General features: G+C 35.3%; 1 pseudogene; it reads right to left on the reverse strand.

Moving 5' to 3' along the window:
* Window positions 1-3337: 3337 nt before the first annotated feature.
* The window catches only part of LOC123241767, a 27589-nt pseudogene continuing 9806 nt past the window's right edge, over window positions 3338-21120 (reverse strand).

A 21120-nucleotide genomic window follows, 5' to 3' on the forward strand; every position in this document is an offset into this window, starting at 1 on the left:
GAAATAGCGTGGAAAAATGGAGAGCAAAGAATATGTTGCCTCCTCCTCCTTGATCATTAGAATTGAGATTTATGAAAGAAAAAGAAGCCAGAAAATTGGAGAGAGCAAGAAGGGTGAGATTCTTAGGAGGAAGCTAAGCTATAGTTAGTGCCAACAAATAGAGGGTTTGTAGGAGGCAGACTTCAATGATAAAGGAGAGGAATCCAATCATAGGGCAGAGATCTCAGAGGTAAGGGTTGGTGGAGGAAGGTATAGGATATGAGAAGGTGTCAGGCTTTTCAGGACTAAGTCGAGGTAACAGTGCTTACTGCCTGGTACATTGTGCCAGGGGACTAACAAATGCTAATTGATTGAGAAAGGAAAGGGATTTTTATTGTTACTATTATGTAGCATTTATATAGCACTTCCATGTTTGCAAAACACTTTACGGATGCTATCTCATTCAATCTTCACAACACTACTTGAAGTGTTATTGTAGATGAAGGAATTAATGCTAAGAGGTGTTAAATGACTTGCCCAGGTTCACATAGCTAAGTGTAAGCTGGAATTAGTCACTATGTCAGCTGGTAGTTCTATTACCTAGGCAGTTGGAAATTCTTAATAACAGTAATTATTAGGAAAAAAAGATACTGATATTTGATAACCATAGGATGGGAACCAAGTAGATAAAATATGAAAGAGGATCTCAGCAAAAGGGACAGAGTCTTTCTAATAGAATTTATATTCCAGGTAAAATCAATTTACAAATAATATTGAACAACTGACATTTGAAAACATGGTTTAATATAAAAAATATTCAAAAAATGTCTGAGAGAGGCCCTTTCTTCAAAGACCTCTGATTTGCTGTATCTATCTGATAAGGTTTTATAAGAAAAGCATTTTGCAAACTCTCAATTACTATATTCTTGAGAATTATTATCATATCAAAAAACTATTAGTCAAGGTGGAGATAAAAGATAAACATAAATATGAAAAGTTGAAAAATGATACAAGGCATGAGAGTCCAATAGATACAAAAGCAATCTCTTGGTGAGAATCATGACACTGATAATCATCATAATGGTTTGATTTAAAACAACAAAGTAGTCATCAACATAATCATAGGTGAAAACTAATCCATATTTTACTCATTACTCATTTTTAGCAATGACTTCACTTTCTTAGCTTAACAGGAAAAGGAATGAAACCTACTTTAAAGTGTTCTTTACTGCTGTTAAGGACGAAACTTGTCACAAATTAATTCTAGCATTCCAGGTTGGAATAAATTTTATATGATCACAACTTTGCATCTTTTCATTATTAATAAGATCGTTGGAATATTTCAAGTTGTGTTGCATTAGGTTTGATCTTTCCATCCACTGTGGTACATGTTTAGTCACATTTTGATTGAGTATCCTTTCAAAATGGATTTGTAGTTTTCCTAAATGAATATATTTTATGCAAATGTATGACATAATGATTCTTTGAAAATTTTGTGGCCACAGATGATTTCCACTTTTATCTTTTGTTTCCAATCATTGAGTGATCAAAGAGATTTGCTAAAAAGGGCTATTTAATGAATTAAAGGACCAGGTATAGCATGAACATTAAGCTTGCTATATAGAATTCATAGTGCTCATTAAATTGACAAATTCAGCTTTAATATATAGGTAAATGCATTGAATAATTAATATAGTCAACACATTTTGTCTTTTACTTTTTGCAATGAAAACTTTTCTGTTCTCTTCATTTCATTTGGAATATGGAAGATCTAGAGTAGGAAACATCTACAGACATATCTCAGTCAGTTTGTGAAGTGGAGTTAGGATGGGCAAGAAGGAAGAATATGACTCTTCCTTTACTCTTTTCCAGTGTTACCAATGTGTCAGCTAGGTAGCAGTGGAGAGAGCACTGGACATGCAGTCAGGAATACCTGAGTTCAAATCTAGCCTCAGGAGCTCGCAAACCGTGTGACCCTGAGGAAGTCATTTAATCCTATTTGCCTCAGTTTCCTCATCTATAAAATGAGCTGGAGAAGGGAATGACAAAAGACACCACCATCTTTACCAGGAATATCCAGAAGGGATTACAAAGAGTCAGTTATGACTGAAATGACTGAACAACAATGCTATCAAGAATGCCCTAATCTTCCCACTTACCCCTCTCATTTCTCTAAAGAAGACTGAAGCTCTAGTTTCCCATTAGAATTCTGCATCCAGGATGGGAACAGTGGGCAGAAGATGATTACATAGACTTCCCCCTGAATACTCTCCTAATGAACCTCATACACTTGGTTCTATACAGATTATGTGACCTCTTCTATGTGGATAACCCCCTCATGTTGCAGATCACTGCCCATCCATTCCTTTTCATCTTCTATAATTCTTGCTCATGTCCTCTCATAAATTCTCCTCCTAGTACTCATGCTATGTGTTGGGATCCTTCTCTAGATTTCATTACATGCCTTTTCCACCAGTGGAGGATATAAGCTATCTATCATTTAAGCTTTGATAACTCCTAGAGATTTAAAGTCATTCAAATCCATTAGAAAACCACAAGATTAAAAAAAAAAAAAGCTAGACATCAACAAAGTGGGTTTATGTTGACCCAAGTTGTCCTGCAGATAAGACATCAAGTGATGTATCCAATACTGCATTGAAAAGATTTGCTCCCAAAAGGCAGAGATGAAGGATGTGGAAGGATTGGGTAGTTGAAGCAGCTTCTCCTCCACCTTCATTTTGAACATGGTGACTAATATTCTACAAGGAAATCATTTTACGTAGAGAATATGTCATCCCTCAATTGCTCCTTGATTTGCTTTTTTTACAACTTTAACAAAGAAAAACCAATTAAAACATAATAAACCAGCAGCATCATGTGGTTTAATGGATTGAGAGCAAGGCATAGAACTGGGAGGTCTTGGGTTCAAACATGGCTTCAGGCACTGCCTAGTGTGTGTGACCCTGGGCAAGTCACTTAACCTCCGTTGTCTATTACTTACCTCTCTTCTGTCTTGGAATTGATACATAGATTCTTAGACAGAAATTAAGTTTTTAAAAAATACATAGATAAACTTCATCAAAAGAAATAAAACAAAGATTGTCTCTGTCCATACAATTCCTCTTCTAAGGTTAATCCATCTGTGTGTATTAATGCTTGACCATACACTTAATCTTAAATCTATAGTCAAGTGATTTAATTTTAAATCTAGATCCCAAAAACAAAAATGAAGAGATGAATGACTTGACAAGTTGGGTTTTAAGGAGTTGTTTAAAGAATACACATTAAAAGGAGGAAGAATTGGAAGAAAAGCCAAATGATGGCACATTCAAACAAGGTATATAAATGTAGTAAAATATTAGGGAAAAGCTGCATACAATTTCATGTGCATTTTTTTCTTGAAGTTGAGTCTCTGGATTCCCACATGTGTCCAATTCAAGAAAAAGGGAACTAGGGGAAGAAATAATTCCTGTCTTTCCAATTCCACATCAAAGATGAGAGTAGCGTTTGGTAGAATGATGCCTGGGTGACCAGTGGAGAGATGGCCATTTTTGCTCTCTGGACCACATTCAGCTGGGCAACTTCTTCGTAGGCTCAAATCACCTCCAGTTTGCCCATCACAAACTTGAACGGTTTATTTCTGACTTCAGAGGAATAAATTTTTTTCCCATCTTCAAGCACCACCGTGTTTTAGTGAACCATACATGTCTGGTCGTGGATGTCGCTCCCATCTTAGGGGAAGATGGTCTCCACCTGCACTCCTATCCTGGCCAGTCTTGAGTTGGTCTAGGGTTACTGCTCCCTGGGGTACTAGCATGAGGTACAGTGAAGAGGGAGCCATGTGGGTCTAATAGCAGACATGACCTCACATGCTGTTCCTGGCTGGCAGAGGGACAGACTGACTTGCCTACTTCATATATTTTTAATAAAACTGAAAACACGATACCTTGTGTTTACATAGTTCTTTTTACAAATAATTTCCTCACCCATTATTTCATCTTTTTCTCACAGGAATCCTGTAAGATATGTAAGAAAAATATGTTCATTTTATAAATGTGAAAACTGAAATGGATGTTCAAGAAATTTTCTCAAGATAATATACCAACTATTTGGAAAAATCCATGATAGATCCTAGATTTAGAAGAAGAGAAGGGATGGAGAAATAGTGTCTATCCAATTATATATTTGCCTTCTTTTTCTTGTTTCATATCTGGCACTTTTGTTTACAAATCATCTCAAACTGGTTGTGTCAATGTAGTTAAATAATGGAGAAGACAAAACTACTCATTTTTTCATGTTCAACTCACTGATTCCCTTTTACAGTAAGTAAATAAATATTTAAAAATCAGCATATTGGATATTTTATCAAGATTTTGATTCTTTATTTTAAAATTGGTTAATTACTGTCATTTACTCCATGAGTCATTTCTTTCTTTGTATCCTATAAAAATAGGCCAAATTCTTAAGAAATTCAAAGGAATTTGGACTTTGGTTGAATCATACCTATGTGATGCATTATATATTATTTCCCAAGGCAATAGGGAAGGAAAATATAATTTAACGTGTTGCTCTCCTTAAATTTTTAGCTGAAGTAGGGTCTTATAATTCCACAACCCCATAAATATTGTTTATCTTTTAGATCAGTCAGATTGTTAATGGAGTAGGTTCTCTGAGCTATTATATCTACCAATGCTTCCTAAAAATAAGTTATATAAAAAAAAAAGATTTCAGACACATGTTAACTTGGCAATAATCACTATCCACTGATTACAATGGAAAGACCAGTGTTTTACTCCAGCAAAATTGACAATAATCTCATACTTTTTTTATTTTTCAGTCATGACTTCCCTCTAAAGACAATTTAAATTTTAGGGGTTGATGCAAAGCTACTGCAACCTCAGACTTATGAAAAAGCAACTTTAAAAGATTGTCATGTAAGTGATTAATTTCCCATTAAATTTGAAATCCCAGAATTCAAATATGTCCACTTTACAAGAGTAACTTCCAATGAAAAATGTCTCCTACATACATGTATTTTGTTGCTGTCATCATTCATAAGATCATAGATTTTGAGTTAGAATAGAGCAAAAACGCCTGTAAGTCCAACCTCCTCAAAAAACTGAGACCCAGAGAACAGTAATTGTATGATTTTTCCAGAATCCTAGAGTTAGGAATGAATGAATGAATAAATGGATAGATGAATGAATGGATGAAAATCAATTTTAAAATGAAAAAATATTAAATACTCCATGAAAAGCATTATGCTAAATACTAGGGATACCATTAGAAAATCAGAAATAATTCCCTTTCAAGGATCTTACATTCTAATGGGGAAGTCAACACACAAAGGAGGTTTTAGTTGTAAGTTGGATGGAAAAATTCCATAGGGTAAATTGACAAGACAGATGGTAATGCTTCTTCTTTAATGCCATTTCCCCTAATAAAATCATATTTCTTTGTGATTTTAAAGCACTGATGGTGCTAAGTGTCTAAGGCAGAATATGCATTCCTCTTCCTGATTCTAAGTCTACTCTCCAGATATCATATCATATAGCTTCCTGTTATTTTCTTTTTACAAAATTTAACTTCTTTTTAGGAGAATACTTTGATGAGCTGTATCTTTCTTGTTCATATTAGAGTGAAGACCACTTAGTCTCATCTGGGATACTAAGTACACAAGAGTGTTTGATATATAAGTTTGTGAATTCTCCTTTAAAAATTCTATGTGCTGTTCATGAAAAAAATGTGTTGATTTAAGAGGTGAAATTGTAATATAAATTTAAGTGTAAATGCAAAAATAAAACTATTTGTTTAATACCTACGTGATTTTGGGAAAGTTGTCTCATCTCTCTGGGTTTCAATTTTCTCATATGTAAAATAAGGAGGTTTAACAAGATAATCTTTAAGGTCATCTTTGACTCAAAACCAATAGTAATTTTCCTTGTCCAACTTTTTGCTCTGATCCAAGGAAGACTTTTTTGGTGTTTTAGCTTTTCTAGAACACTAAATGTCCTACTTTTCCTTTATCTGTCTATATCCAGGTGCTGAGGAAATATCATAAAAAGCTAATCTATAGCCTTCCTGATCAATATTGGCAAAGTTCTTCATAGATTATAGTATTCATCATACTTTGGAGTAGAGCTCTCTCTATAGATGTAAATGTAAAAATAAGTAGAGATAAATATTATAAAGATTGCAATATAGGCATACACAGAGGAATATATGATTGATAGATAATAGGCACAGACAGATGATAGATGAAACAGACAAATCATCTGTGTTTGTTGAAATTGTAGAAATTAAATAACAGAATAGTAGTTGTATAATAGTAGTAAAAGGGTAGTTGTGATCACAATACTTCATTGTTTCCATGTTCCCAATTTTCCCTCATTTTATGAAATCTAAAATTGAAATAACTCTACTGACAGAAAGAAAATACAGTTATCTCAGAAACATTTCTCTCTGACTTCCAAATTTTACAGCTTTTACCTCAATTAATTTTAAACCAAAATTCAACTTGTTCCTCTCCTCAAAAGAAAAAAATACTGAATCTCTTCAAAGAAATTATCTTGGGGGCGAAGAGGGAAGAAAAGTGGTGTGGTGGGAAAAAAAGTATATGCTCTTAACATTGCATTAACACTTGTGCCTTAGACCTTTGTTCAGACTTGTTTAATGTTTGTAATAGAGCACTAACTCATCAGTGTGAGTATATTCAGACTGAACTTTTCAGTCACAGTATTGAGTACAAGATAAACTCTCATGTCTGAAAGTATGGACTTTGTTAGAGATAAAATATTCAAATTTTGTTGCTTCTTCAAATAGAGAAGGTAATCAAAGTCCTGAATTAAATCCTAAAGTACTTATAATTTATGCTTGAGTCAATAGCCTTTCTTTTCCCCCAAGGTCCAAACAATCTGACTAATCTGTAATGAGATGCTTGAAGGATATGAAATAGTCTCCTCAAACATTTTTAGGAACCTCCAGGCCTATCAGAACTTCTTGTAATGTATCTTCCTACACACATGAAGGTAAGTAACTTTTTTGAAATTTCTATTTCAGTTTTAGAAAGCTCCCTGGGCAGCACTGAGAGGTTAAGTAACTTGTCCAGAGTCACACAGTTGATATATGTTAGAGGTAGGACTCTTGACACCAGCCTCTCTCTAGTACACCACTGCTTCTTGAAAGTATGAATTAAATTTTGGAATTGTGGCATATAATATAGCATAGTAATATACAAAAGTTAGGTTTTTTTAAACATTTTTATTTATATTTTATTTTTCCCAAATTGCATCTAAAAATAATTTTTAACATTAGTTGTTTTTTTTTTAATTTTGAGTTCCAAATTCTCTTCCTCCCTCACACCCTCTCTCTCCTCCCTGAAACAGTAAACAATTTGATATAAATTTTACATGTTCAATCATATAAAATATTTTTTCTTGTTAGTCATTTTTGGAAGAAATCTTGAACAAAAATAAGAAAGAAAGTAAAATATAGTATATTTTGGTTTGTATTCAGACTCCATGAGTTCTTTCTCTGGAACTAGATGGATGGCATTTTTCATCATGTGTCTTTGGGATTGACATGGATCACTTTATTGCTGAGAATTGCTAGGTCATTCCCAATTATTCATCATACAATATTGCTATTATTTTGTACAATGTTCTTCTGGATCTGCTCACTTCACTTTACAAGTTTTTGTTTCTTATGTAGTATTTTGTTCATTTTATAACTTTACTAAAACATAAACAGTAAAAATGTACCTAATTATTTTTAGTAAAGATATTCAAAAGTGGATATATACATATACATATATATATTTATTCTCTTTTTTTCATTGAGAATGTAAAAAGAAATGGATGTAAGATTCAATATTATTTTATTTTATTTGCTCTAAGTTAGAACATTCTTTCTCCAGGGCAAATGACCTTAATTGGCACTTTTATGACAAGTTTTCTTGAAGGACAGAGATAGGAAATGGACTCATGATTTCACAGGTATAGGAATCTCACAGCTGATGAAACACTATCTAGTAATGGAGATTGATACTTTTCTTTGGTATAACCATAGAAAAATCTGAGAAGTTAAGTGACTTGTCAAGGGTCATTATACAACCAGTATATAGAAGAGGAGGAACTTAAACCTGGGGTTTTGTTTCCAAGAGTAGTTCTCTATCCACTAGGTGACACTACCTCTCCAGCTTTATCAAAAATGACACAGATTGGTTAGATGCTAGAATGAGTAATGAAGTGTTCTGAAAAACTTAAAAACAAGTGATGTCCGACCCAACCCCTGAGCTCTTATTTTGTGGATTATATTTGGGGTAATGGAAGTAATAAATAAAAAAGGTAAATGAGCTGAATTAATGGAATCTTTGCTATCCTTGTTATTTGTGTTTCTATATAATGAAGAGATAATTCTTTATTTTAAAATGGGGTGTGAACACTCAAGGTTCAGATGAGAGAAAAGCAATTCGGTAGAATTTCTCTGTCCCCACCAATCCTACATTTTCTTTTGAGTCAGTTTGGCTGCCCCAAGAGCAATGTTCTGGTCACTTGGGAGTAATTTACAGAAGATCCCTCCCTATGTATGCAGATGGGACATTTTTGAACAATCTCCAGATATTGTTAGAGAGTTTCCCTTTGTGGCAGATCTCCAGATATTTCTTCCCTTTGAGGGCTGAGTGGTAAACATCAGTGCCAGAACTATAACTGAAGAGTAAACATTTCTGCTCTACTTCCCATTAAACAATATATTTAAATAATCATTGATTCAATTACATTGATCCAATTAAGGCATTTAGGATCTACTATGGGTCCAACTTGTGCTAAGTTGCCAAAAAACCCCACAAAAAACAGAATAACCCCTGGCCCCAAGAAACTTACAGTCTACTGAGAAGAAAACAGAACCCACACAAATACATAGATTTAAACATGTAGAAAGTAATTGAGCATCAGAAAAGCACAAATGGAGGGAAGACTGTAGTTAGAAAGTGATACTCCTTTCCCTGGGGTCTTTTTGTAATGCTATTTTTAGTCCTTCTGGTTAGTTTTTAAAACCAATGAGTAAAGATTTCCATAGCAATATTATTTAAAGCCATTTCACCATATACACATGCTCCCTCTTCCAATCACTGTATCACTAAATACTGTTCAGAGTCCCTCAGATGCCAAATTACAAAATCCACAATTTTAAAATTGGTTCTCTAGGTAATAGCATTTCTGACAAATTAATAATGTGATGCTTTGCTCGGCCCATGAGATTTTTCATTACATATCCCCCAACTGTTATTTACAATAAGGTGACAAATCATAATTTGTCAAGAAATAAAGAACAGCAGGGATAACACTATGGGATGAACACATAAATGACTATGTTGGATTATAGGGGTGGGCAAATGGTCACTGGGTAAAGTACAACCATTTTCTTCTATTTTTCCTTGATCCTAAGAGTTGGTGAATTCTATTAAGGATAGATTAGAGAAGGAGAACCAAAATTTTCTGGTGTGGGAAGATGTTTTTTCCCCCTCACAGCAATGTACTCTCAATGAAATCTTTTGATCAAAAAAAATTTTTTTTTGATGTCTCCCTTTACTCCACCTCCAACTAAAGTTATGTTTTATCTCAGACAGTACAGAGAATTAAGTGAACGGCATGAAAGTCTCCATCTCTAAAGGAATAATGAAGTATATATTGACTTCATTTACCTTGCTACCTCTGGGCTCCCAGTGAGGAAATCACACATATTTATTTATGTGTATGTACATGCAGGAAAAATATAAGTTAGTTTAGAGAGGGACATTAGCTAAGATTTTTAATTAAGAAGAAGGACAGTGTCTTGTAATGGATATGAAATCAGATTTCCTGAGTTTAATTCCAACTTTGTTTCTACCTGTGTGGTCATGAGCAATTTACTTCACCTCTTTTGACCTCAATTTCCTTACCAGTGAAATGAGGGGCTAAAATAGATGATCTTTAAGGTCCTTTCCAATTTTTAATCCTTTGATTTCCCAATGAAGGAATGAAGAGATTTCAGAGCCGTGTCTGGATCCAGATGGCAGTGTTCCTAATAAACTTGTGAAGGAAAGTATTACCTAATAAAGAGGACATAAGCATGCCAGCCAGAGAAGAACCAGTGACTCACCCAGACAGCCAGAGACATGGGCCTGAAGGCTAGACCTGAAGTCTTGCCAGAAGCACTGCCCCATTCCAATGGAACAAGAAGGGAGATGTCTTAAGGTAGAGGAAGAGACTTGAAGGCCTCCTGTAATTTTGTGATATTGTGCAATTGAAGATAAAATAATCATAGATTTAGAGCTGGAAAAGCCATAGAAACCATAATGTATACATTTAACTGTCCCAGTAAATAGAATGCTTGTCCTAAAGTCAGGAAGACCTGAGCTACATTCCTGCCTTAGACACTGGCTTAATCTTTATCAATTTGTTAAATGGGTATAATAACATACTAATGAAATAACAAGTGTTGTACCTATTTATGCCTACCTGTGGGGGGAGGTTAGGTGATACAAAGGATAGAGTGCCTGGCTTAGAGTCAGGAAGACTCATCTTCCTGGATTCAAATCTGACCTTGGGCACTTACTAGTCAGATGATTCTGGGCAAGTCACTTAACCTTGATTTCTTCATTTTCCTGATCTGTCTAATGAGCTGGAGAAGGAAATGGCCAGCCACCCCAGTGCCTTTGCCAAGAAAACCTCAAATGGGGTCACAAAGAATCTATCGTGACTGAAAGGACTGAACAACAACAACATGACTACTTTATACTTAAACTTATAGGAAAACAGATTTCAAACTGACTGCCTCTGAGTGAAATATTATACAGTGTAAATGCTTTATAAACATTTGTGGAAGGAAATTGAATTCATCAAGTTTTGCATCTTAGATGTATGGGGCAAGAATAACCATAAAATCAAAGCATGGAAGAGCAGAAGAGGAGAAGCTATTCTACCTAAGAATTGTTCTTGTTCTGGTTTAGTTTGATCTCTTTTGTGGCTTTCTTGGCAGAGATAATAGAATGATTTGCCATTTCCTTCTCCAGTTCATTTGACAGATCAAGAAACTGAGGCAAATAGAGTAAAGTGATTTACTCAGGTTCACATAACTAGTAAGTGCCTGAGGCCAGATTGGAACATGAGTCTTTTCAACACAAAGCATGGCTCTCTATCTATCCATTGTGCCACCTGGATATAAGAATGGAATGAAGTTAATTGCATGCTAAAGGACCAAGAAACTATGATCAAGCCATTCTCTTAATGAAGGTGAATCTACAAAGTGCCTCAATAAATGTTCCCTGAGTATAGACTTGTAATTTACCAGTGTAGCATCTTTCATGTGACATATCCTTAAGAAAAAAACACCCCCAAATCTTCCCTCTCCTTTGCTGCTAATTTTGCATTGTCCCTTTAGCCTGCTATTTGACTCCTTGTTGTAAGGCTGACATCATAAACCACTATTTTTAGCTTCCAGCCCCACTGATCCGGATTCCAACACCTTTCTTGTTGCAACATGCAAAATGATTACTTTGTGCGGGTACCTCAGTGTGCAGGGATTATAATAATATGTATTTCAGCTCCCAAGTTTTTGCTATGATTTTAAAATCACTGCTTTGCCTTCTATTCTTTTGTCATGCCAATGTTATTTGTCCTATTATTTTGAAGAAAGACTGACAACTTTCTGCTGAAAATAATTATTACTTAATGTTCTTGCACTATATATGTAGACACACTTGGTCCCATGGATTCTGAGAAAACTAATCAAATGAGGGCTTTCATCTCCCTGGCAGAGGATAAATTTTATGTGTAAGGCTGAGATACTAGGGCTGTCAGGCTCATTGGTGATTTGTAATGATTTGAAGAACCAGTGGGTGGGAATGATGGGTAAACTTGGAGAAAAGATTGTGGCACTGAGGAAATGGATCTAGAAAGAGTCACTGCTTCAGACAAAACTCACAAATTCTAAAAATCTGTCTTAGAAGCATGGTTAACTCTTTCTGTGAGGTAGGCTACTATTTAGCATATTAGAGGAGGTATAAATTCTAGGCCTGATATTTCATTACTAAAGGGAGTGTCTAGGTGAGGAAACTCCTTAATGATACAAGTTGGCACTTTCTCAGCAAATTATATTTTAGAAAACTATCTAGAGGACCAAGAAGTTAGGTAAATTACCAAGGAACCATACAGTCAGCATGTGTCAGAGGCAGGACTTGAACCAGGTCTTCCTGGCATGGAGCAGAGCTCTCTATCCAATAAATTAATTGGATTCAATTTCATAAGCATATATTCATTACCTAATTTTCATCAGGTGCTCTGATAGATGCTACAGATCCAACCCCCCCCCACTCCCAAACAAGAAAATTCTCACCCTCAATGAGCTCCTGGTGGGTCACAGCAGATAAATCGATAATTTGAGGATGGAGATAGCAATAGCACCTCGGGAAGTCAATTTATCTTAATAGTTAATGTGGCTTCCAAAAGTTGTGTCCAAAATATTAGTGAGGTCTTTCCCTGCCTTGAAATAGAAACTTGCTAAAGTTTGGGTGGAAGGAAAAAAAATAACAACCTTTCAAACAAGTCATCATCTAATTACTCAAATATACAAGGAGTTAAATCAATTGTATAAAAAATCAAGCCATTCCCCAATTGATAAATGGGCAAGAGACATGAATAGGCAATTTTCAGGTAAAGAAATCAAAAGTATCAATAAGCACATGAGAAAGTGCTCTAAATCTCTAATAATTAGAGAAATGCAAATCAAAACAACTCTGAGGTATCACCTTACACCTAGCAGATTGGCTAAAATGAAAGAAGGGGAGAGTAATGAATGCTGGAGGGGATGTGGCAAAATTGGGACATTAATGCATTGCTGGTGGAGTTGTAAACTGATCCAACCATTCTGGATGGCAATTTGGAATCATGCTCAAAGGGCTATAAAAGAATGCCTGCCCTTTGATCCAGCCATACCATTGTTGGGTTTGTACCCCAAAGAGATCATAGATAAACAGACTTGTATGAAAATATTTATAGCTGAACTTTTTGTGGTGACAACAAACTGGAAAAGGAGGGTATGTCCTTCAATTGGGGAATGGCTGAACAAATTATGGTATCTGCTTGTGATGGAATACTATTGTGCTAAAAGGAATAACAAACTGGAGAAGTTCCAGGCGAACTGGAAAGACCTCCAGGAACTGTTGCAGAGCGAAAGGAGCAGAGCCAGAAGAACATTGTACACAGAGACTGATATACTGTGGTAAAATCTAATGTAAAGGACTTCTGTACCAGCAACAATGCAAACCCAGGACAATTCTGAGGGATTTATGCTAAAGAATGCTGCCCACATCCAGAGGAAGGACTGCAGGAGAGGAAACATATAAGAAAAACAACTGCTTGGATGCATGGGTCGGGGTGGACATGACTGAGGGTGTGCACTCGAAACTACCACACCAATGCAACTACCAACAATTTGGAAATAGGTCTTGATCAAGGACACATCATAAAACCAGTGGAAATGTGTGTCGGCCATGGGTGGGGGGAATGCGGTGGGTGAAGGGGAAAGTAGTAGCATGAATCATGTAACCATGTTAAAAATGAATATTAATAAATGTTTAAAATTAAAAAAATGTAAAGAGGTATTTAGAAGGTAATAGATTTCCTCTCCCTAGAGGTCTTGAGACAGAATTTGGATGATCACTTCTTATGTGAGTTATAATGGGGATTTTTTCCAGGGGTGAGTGGAACTAGATATCTCCCATGATCTCTTCTCTAGGATACGTTAAATATAGAAGATAAGGAGCAGGAAAAATGAAATATGGCTGGAAAAGTAAGATGGCATTGGATTGTTATGGGTAATGAATTATGAAGAGGTATGGACATTATTTGTTAGGCAATAGGGAGCCACTGGATACTCTTGAACAGAGAAAAATTATTTCCAGGTTTATGCATAAGAAAGATTAATCTGGATGGATTTTAATAAATTATAATGGGAAGACCTGTCAGGAGGCTAATACATTAGACAAAATAGGTCCTGCTCAAGATAATGGTAGTGAGGATGATAGTGTTTGGTTAGTTTTTGCCCTTCGTACTTGAAAAGGATCAAAATAACATCTTTGGTGGGATCTTTAGACTCTAATAAATTAGATTTAAGTGAGGCAGAGTAGCATAATGTCCTAAACTTTACTCTCTTCAAGAATCATCAAAATCCAGTGGCAAGACAAAAGTCAAGATGACTTCATGTTCAGCAGATGACCTTTGTTTCTTCAATGTCTAAATGAACTTTAAGTTCTCCGTGCTTACTTCTTCCACCTTTAAGTGGTAATAGAATATTTTCATCTGCCCCCTCCACCAGGGAAAATCTTCATGCACATGAGATAGATACTCTCATAACTAACTAATGAGTTTGAAGATAGTTCGTTACCCTCAATCTGGTTTAGATTATCTTTTGAGATAGTTTACTGGGTTGTGTGTGCTGTGTATGCTACAGCTTCTTGGAACCACAGGTGATAAGTGGGGAGCAGGTGGACTTCAAAGGAAGAAAATAACTGTGAAAAGAAGCTTTTGTACCAGAGGTAATGCTCTTCCTTGAACACCCCCATACAATCTAGGGAGAATAATGGTAGGTTAGGGACAGTGGGACAATGGATAGAATGTTGTATTTGGAATCAGGGAGCCTCTTCTTCCTAAGTTTAAAACTAACCTCAGATACTTCCTTCTAGCTGTTTGAGCCTGGCAAGGCATTTAACCCTGTTTGTCTCAGTATCATCATCTCTAAAATGACCTAGAGAAGGAAATGGCAAACCACTCCAGTATCTTTGCCAAGAAAACCCCCCAAAGGGGATCACAAAGAATCAGATACAATTGAAAACACCTGAACAACAACAAGTTGGACAGAGAAGAGAAAACAGATGTAAGAAATGTAGCAGGGTCAGAATCAATAGGGCTTGCAAGCTAAATGGAGGAAGAGGAAAGAGTCCAAAATAATTTTCAAGTTTTAAGCATGGGAAATGGTGTGGATTGGCTTGCCTCTGACACAAAGAGCAAAGTCAGAAAGAAAAATGGATTTTTTAAAAAGATAACAAGCTTAACTTTCAAAGTGTTAAGTCTAAGGTGCCAGTGAAACCCCTAGGTAAGGATGATCTGTGGACTGTTGTAGATCTTAGAGTTGGAAGGGATTTTGCAGGTCATAAAGTCTAAACCCACATAAATTGGAATTCTCTCTGTAATATTCCCAAGATGAAGTTTTTCAGCCCCTGCTTAAAGGCATTTAGACCATGTGATATAGCTAATCCTAACTTAAGATAGTTTAATTTAATGAAATATTTATTTATATGTCAATATCTGTTTTATTGCAGTTTCCTTTGTTGTTCCCAGTTCTGTCCTTTAGAATTAGGCATAATAAGTCTATAAGGTAAGAAGGAAAGAGAATTTGCCTTGGAGTTGGAGAAACTGAGTTAAAATATCTCTTCTGATGCTTATTACCTCTGTTACCTTGGGCAAAATATTAACCTTCCTGGGCCTCAATTTCCTCTTCTATAAAATGAGTTGAATTTGACCAGATTATTCAGAAATCCCTTCCATTTCTAGATAAGTGATCAAAAAAGCTAATTCCTTTTATGCATCCAAGTACTTGAAATAGTTAAAGTCATATTTCTCTTATGTTTTTTTCATGGGTTTCTATGGGTTAAAAATCTCAAGTTTCTTCAATTTACCCTTATAAATCATGGGTGCAGAAAAGAGATCATGGAGTTATCCTCACAGCTAGTAGTTGTCGCTATGGAAATAAATGAGATCTCTGAATAGAAAATTATATAGAGAAAAGAGAAGCTATCCAAGAGTTAGGTGACACCTACCTCAAGAAGTTAGGAAGATTAAAGGGAACTAGCAAAGGAGCTAGGTAAGTATCAATTAGCGACATAGGATTATAGGATGATTGATCTAGATTTAGAAAGAACCTTAAAGATCAAGTAGTCTAACCTTCCATTTTATAGATGAAGAAACAGAGACCCTAAAAGGTCAATTGATTTGTCCTGGGTTATACAGGTAGCAATTAGCAGAGGCATGATTGAAACCCAGGTCTTCTGATTTCATATCTATTGTTTTAATTAATTTATAATTGTTTTAAGTTATCTTTTTTTATTTTGCCACAGAATTCTACCAGTAGAGTACAGTTTCTCTGAAGTCAAGGGAGGGAAGTATATGTTGCTAGAAAGTGAAATATATTGTAGAAATATTCAAGATAATAAAGGATGAGAAGAGGGCTTTGGATATGGTCATTGAGAAACTCTGAGAGTATAGATACGATAGAGTGGCAACAGAAGTCAGGTTTCAAAAGATTAAGGATAAAATGGTTGAAGAATGATATCCATAGTATGTATAGAGAATGTTTTATTAATTTATTTATTTGTTGCATTAAAATTTCTTCCCATCTCTATACTTGAGAAGGCATCATATGACAAAAAATATGTATATATAAAACTATATTTTGTTTTTTTCTATTGATCAGTTCTTTCTCTGAACATGGTCATACACAAGTCATTCTTCAAACAATATTTCTGTAGTTGATATAATGTTCTCTTGGTTCTTTTTACTCATAATTTTCTGTAGGTTTTTCTATAATTGCTTGTTTTTTAGTTAACCTGCTCCTCATTCCTTAGGGTTCTGAAGAAGTTTATCAGTAAAGAGAAAGGTAGAGGTAGATGGTATAAAAAATGAGATAGAATGAAAATGCATTTTAAAATGCATAAAAAGGAGACAGATTGTTGCTGCATATTCCTGGAGGTAGTGGGGTAGAATAGGTTCAAGGGCAAAGGTAAAGGGATTAGCCTCAGTGAGGACTAGGAACACATCTTTTAGCTTTGTCTAAAAGGAAGGAGAAAAGAGTATATCAGTAATGCTAAAGCATTTGAGATGTAGAGAAAAGGACTGGAAGGGAATTGCAAAGGCATCAATCTTCTGTGACATGAGGATGGGCTGGGAGCTGGAGGAGAAAATATATTTTGAAAAATTCACTGCAACCCAAGAAACACTTCCTGTTAGTGACTATGTTAAAAGGTTCCAATTTACTAATAATTAGAGAAATATAATTGAAAATGCTTAGATTCTGTCTCACACCTATAAGATTAACAAAGAAGATGAAAGAGGAAAACAAAATTGTTAGAGTAGTCTCGAGAAAATAAATACCTTAATGCATTGTTAGTGGAACTATAACTTATTTTGGAAAATAGCATACTCCCAAAGATAGTAAACCGTTGACCCAGCAACAAATCCCAAGGAGATCAAAGAGAAAGGAAAAGGACCCATGTGTACAAGTTTATTTAGAGCAGAACTTTTTTTTCCTTATGTACAGAAACTAAAAATAATTTAAGAGCCCAGCTATTGGGGAATGGCTAATGTAATAGAATTACATTGTGCCATAAAAAATGAAAAAAACAAAACAAAACTGATGGATTCAGATGCCTTGGAAGAGTTTCATGAACTGATACAGAGTAAAATACCAGAATGAGGAAGACAAGCTTTACAGTGAAAATAATATAGAGATTATACAACTACAAAAGGCTCCAGAACTCTGATAAAATCAATAAATGATAGACATTTACAGAGACTAAGAAAGAAATCCTTTGTCAGAGAAGTGATGGATTATAAACATAGACTAAGCTGTGCATTCTCATATTCGTTCAGTGGTTTCATCTTTTTGCTGAACTATACATATTTGTTATAAGGGGAGATTTCTTAAGGAAGTGAGGTATAACAGTTAATGGGTAGTGATAGACACAGAAAAGAACATAAATTAAACTATTTTTTAAATTCAGAGGAGAAAACAACAAATTACAAAAAGGCACATAAGCAAATGGAGTAGTTTTGCTATTACCTTATTAAAATTAAAAAAAATATATACATCTTACATATACTATATAAGTATATGCTCTTTTAAATACCAATAGAATTTATTACATACATATATGCTGTTTTGAAAATACATATGTAGAATCCATCTCTATACATATATAAGCTATCTTTTGAATATACACATATACATATATATATATGCTTTGTTTTGATATACATATGAAGTTCATAGTTTTTGGAAGTTTTCTTTCTTGTTCTTTTGCATATTAAAATGTTTGTTCTTGTCAATGATTAAGATCAAAATCAAAAAGAAAACTAATTTTTAAAATACTAAAAGAAATTGTATAAGAGAGATGATATTATAGCATTGCCAAGCAGCTAGAGGAACCAGCTGTGGTTACATCCTCCAAATCTGTAGCATTCAGAAACTCAGGAACAGTCAATTAATAAGCATTTATTAAATGCTTACTATTTGCAAAGGCCTGTGCTCAGCTCTGAGTTACAAAGAAAGACAAAAAAGGAATGAAAGAAAGAAAGAAAGAAAGAAAGAAAGAAAGGAAGAAAGAAAGAAAGAAAGAAAGAAAGAAAGAAAGAAAGATAGATAGAAAGAAAGGAAGCCTTTGCCGTTAAGGAGTTAACATTCCAATAGGAGAGAGAGACAGCTGTAGAAATGAATAAAGTAGATTTCTAGGGAAGAAGACTGGGAGATCAGGAAGCAGGGAAGATCAAGGGAACAAGACATCCTGCAATAATAAGTCTGTGGAGCAGCTAGATGGCTCTCAGTGGAGAGACCTTTGTGTCACTATCTGTGTAAACTTGGGCAAGGCATGTAAGTTCTCCAGGTCTTTGTTTCTTCATCTGAAAAGTGAGAGTGTTAGGCTAGATATTTGAAGTCTCTTATTACTCAAGAGAAATAATGGCAGGGTATATAATTACACAGAATGATCTGCAACCAAATATCTTCTTTCTGAGTTCTAGGGGCTCAAATGTTGCTGGGATCTCTAAGTGAACTATGGAAATCAATGGTATCGTAGCTAAGTTTAATAGCTATCTGGTGGTACAGTGCCAAGCATGGAAGTGAGAAGATTCATGTTCCTGAATTCAAATCTAGCCTCAGAAATATATTACTTATTTAACCTTGGACAAGTCACTTTACCTTGTTTGCCTCAGTTTCCTCATCTGTAAAATGAACTGGAGAAAGAAATGGCAAACCACTCTTTCTTTCCCAAGAAAACCCCAAATAGAATCAGGAAGAGTTGGACATGACTGAAATAACTGATTAACAATAAACCTAATTTTAATGAAGCTTTCAAAATTTCTATAGAGTAAGACATGGTGATTGAAACTTCCTTATCCCATTTGGAATTTTCTTGGCAAATATACTGGAATAGTTTGCCATTTCTTTCTCTGGCTCATTTACAGATGAAGACACTGAGGCAAACAGGGTGAAGCAATCACATAGCTAGTAAATGTCAGAGACCAGATTTGGACTCAGGTTCTCCTGATTCTAGGCATGGTGCTCCCTCCACTGTGCTACCTAGTTATCCCCAGCCATTGACAAATGCAACCAAAGAGCTCCATATTAAAGAGATATCACCTCTGACTTCCTTAAAGTTCCGAAATTCTGCTAACATTTTTTTTATTCCAAAATACTCCTTCTTACCCTTTTGTATATTCTGGTGATGTCTGTAATATTTAACTAAACAAACCATTTGCGATACTTTTGAACATTAGCATGTATTAGTAGGATGATGACAAATAAAGCTGTCTCTGAATTTTGTAGACTAAACCACATACAGTTGTGAAGTTTAGTCAAGGTTGTTATGTAGCAAAAACTTTGGAGGACTTGTCTAAATCAAGTTTCTGAATTTGAAAGAGCTGTTTCCTTACTAAAAATAAATCCCTTTTCCATGAGAGCAGGCTTCCAAGTTTGTACTCTTGAAACTTCTTGTTTAGCAAAAAAAATTTTTTTTAAATCTTGAGCATCTTATTAGGACAGAGGGAAGCTGAAAGCAAGGATTAAAGGGGAGTTTCCCCTTCTAGTAACATACTCCACTACATCAATCTTGCCTGTATGTCCAGCTGCCTTTGGAACTTGGGGACTAAAAATAGCTTTGGAAAAGGGGGAAGACAAAAGTTGGTAGAAATATTTTACAGGAAAGCCTCTGTTAAACTGAGGAGTAACAGAAATGGATGATGCTATCATTAGAAGAGGTGTTATCAGTGGGGAACAATGCTAAGAAAGCAGCAGAAGAGTGTGCTCCTGAAAACACTTCTGTGTCTTTTAATGTCACTGTAGCTGAGGCAGAGTAGGAAGGAAGAATGACTGTTTCATGTCCTCCTTTTCTTCCCAAATCTCCCCTTGTGTCCTGAATGAAAATATACTTTTCAGTCAAATAATCTGTCTTCTGCAATCAGTATTAATGGGTGATCTGTCTTTTTTTATGTTATCATCCTCTGCCCAGCACATAGAACTATTCAGTTTTAACAGCTGTGTTACAAGAATCACACAAATTGCGATCAAAGATCAATGCTATTGATAGCTCTTACTTAGCAGGTACCTTGGCAATCAACTATAATGAATCAGAATCATGCTCTTCCCTTCTGCTGCTGCTGTCTTGAGGAAGAAAAAAACTAAACAAAAAACTGGCATAGGAGTCAGGGAAGCCACAGGCACACACTCGAGTTGGTAAGCTTGGATTTTAAGAGCTAAGAGGCAAAACCAAAAATAACTCCTGAAGTTAAGTGCTCCAGTAGCAGATAGAAGGAACATACAAAAAGCCTTAGTCCTCGAGTGATAGTCAGCAGTGACTCAACAGGACTTGGACCTCCTTGTTACTTTGCAAAAGCACACTTGCAAAAGAAAGCCTTCAATAACCACATGTGATGTGAAGTGATTATTTTGAGCAAAAGGCGGTCAAGAAGTATCTCCTCAGTTATGATCTCAGATAGCAAATCTTTGTCACCAGATATCCATTCTTTCTACTTGCCCTCCCCTCACTCCAATACCCTTCAGACAAAAAAAATCAAAGCAGAAAACAAGCAGAAAGAACTGAGAGAGAATAACATTGACATAGAGCACTGAAGTTGAACAATTCATTTGAATTCTGGAGCATGTACGCAGATACAGGCTCAGTAATGTGCCAAACTGAGCACAGCTCCCACCAAAGAGGAAACTAATTTGTTCTTTGAGGCTGGAATACCTGGATTGCCATCCTACCTTGAACTTTTATTATCTGTATGACCCAATGAAAATCATTTAACTTCACTATAAAATCTCTCTCTCTCT

Source organism: Gracilinanus agilis, chromosome 3 (genome assembly GCF_016433145.1).
Source record: "Gracilinanus agilis isolate LMUSP501 chromosome 3, AgileGrace, whole genome shotgun sequence".
NCBI lineage: Eukaryota > Metazoa > Chordata > Mammalia > Didelphimorphia > Didelphidae > Gracilinanus > Gracilinanus agilis.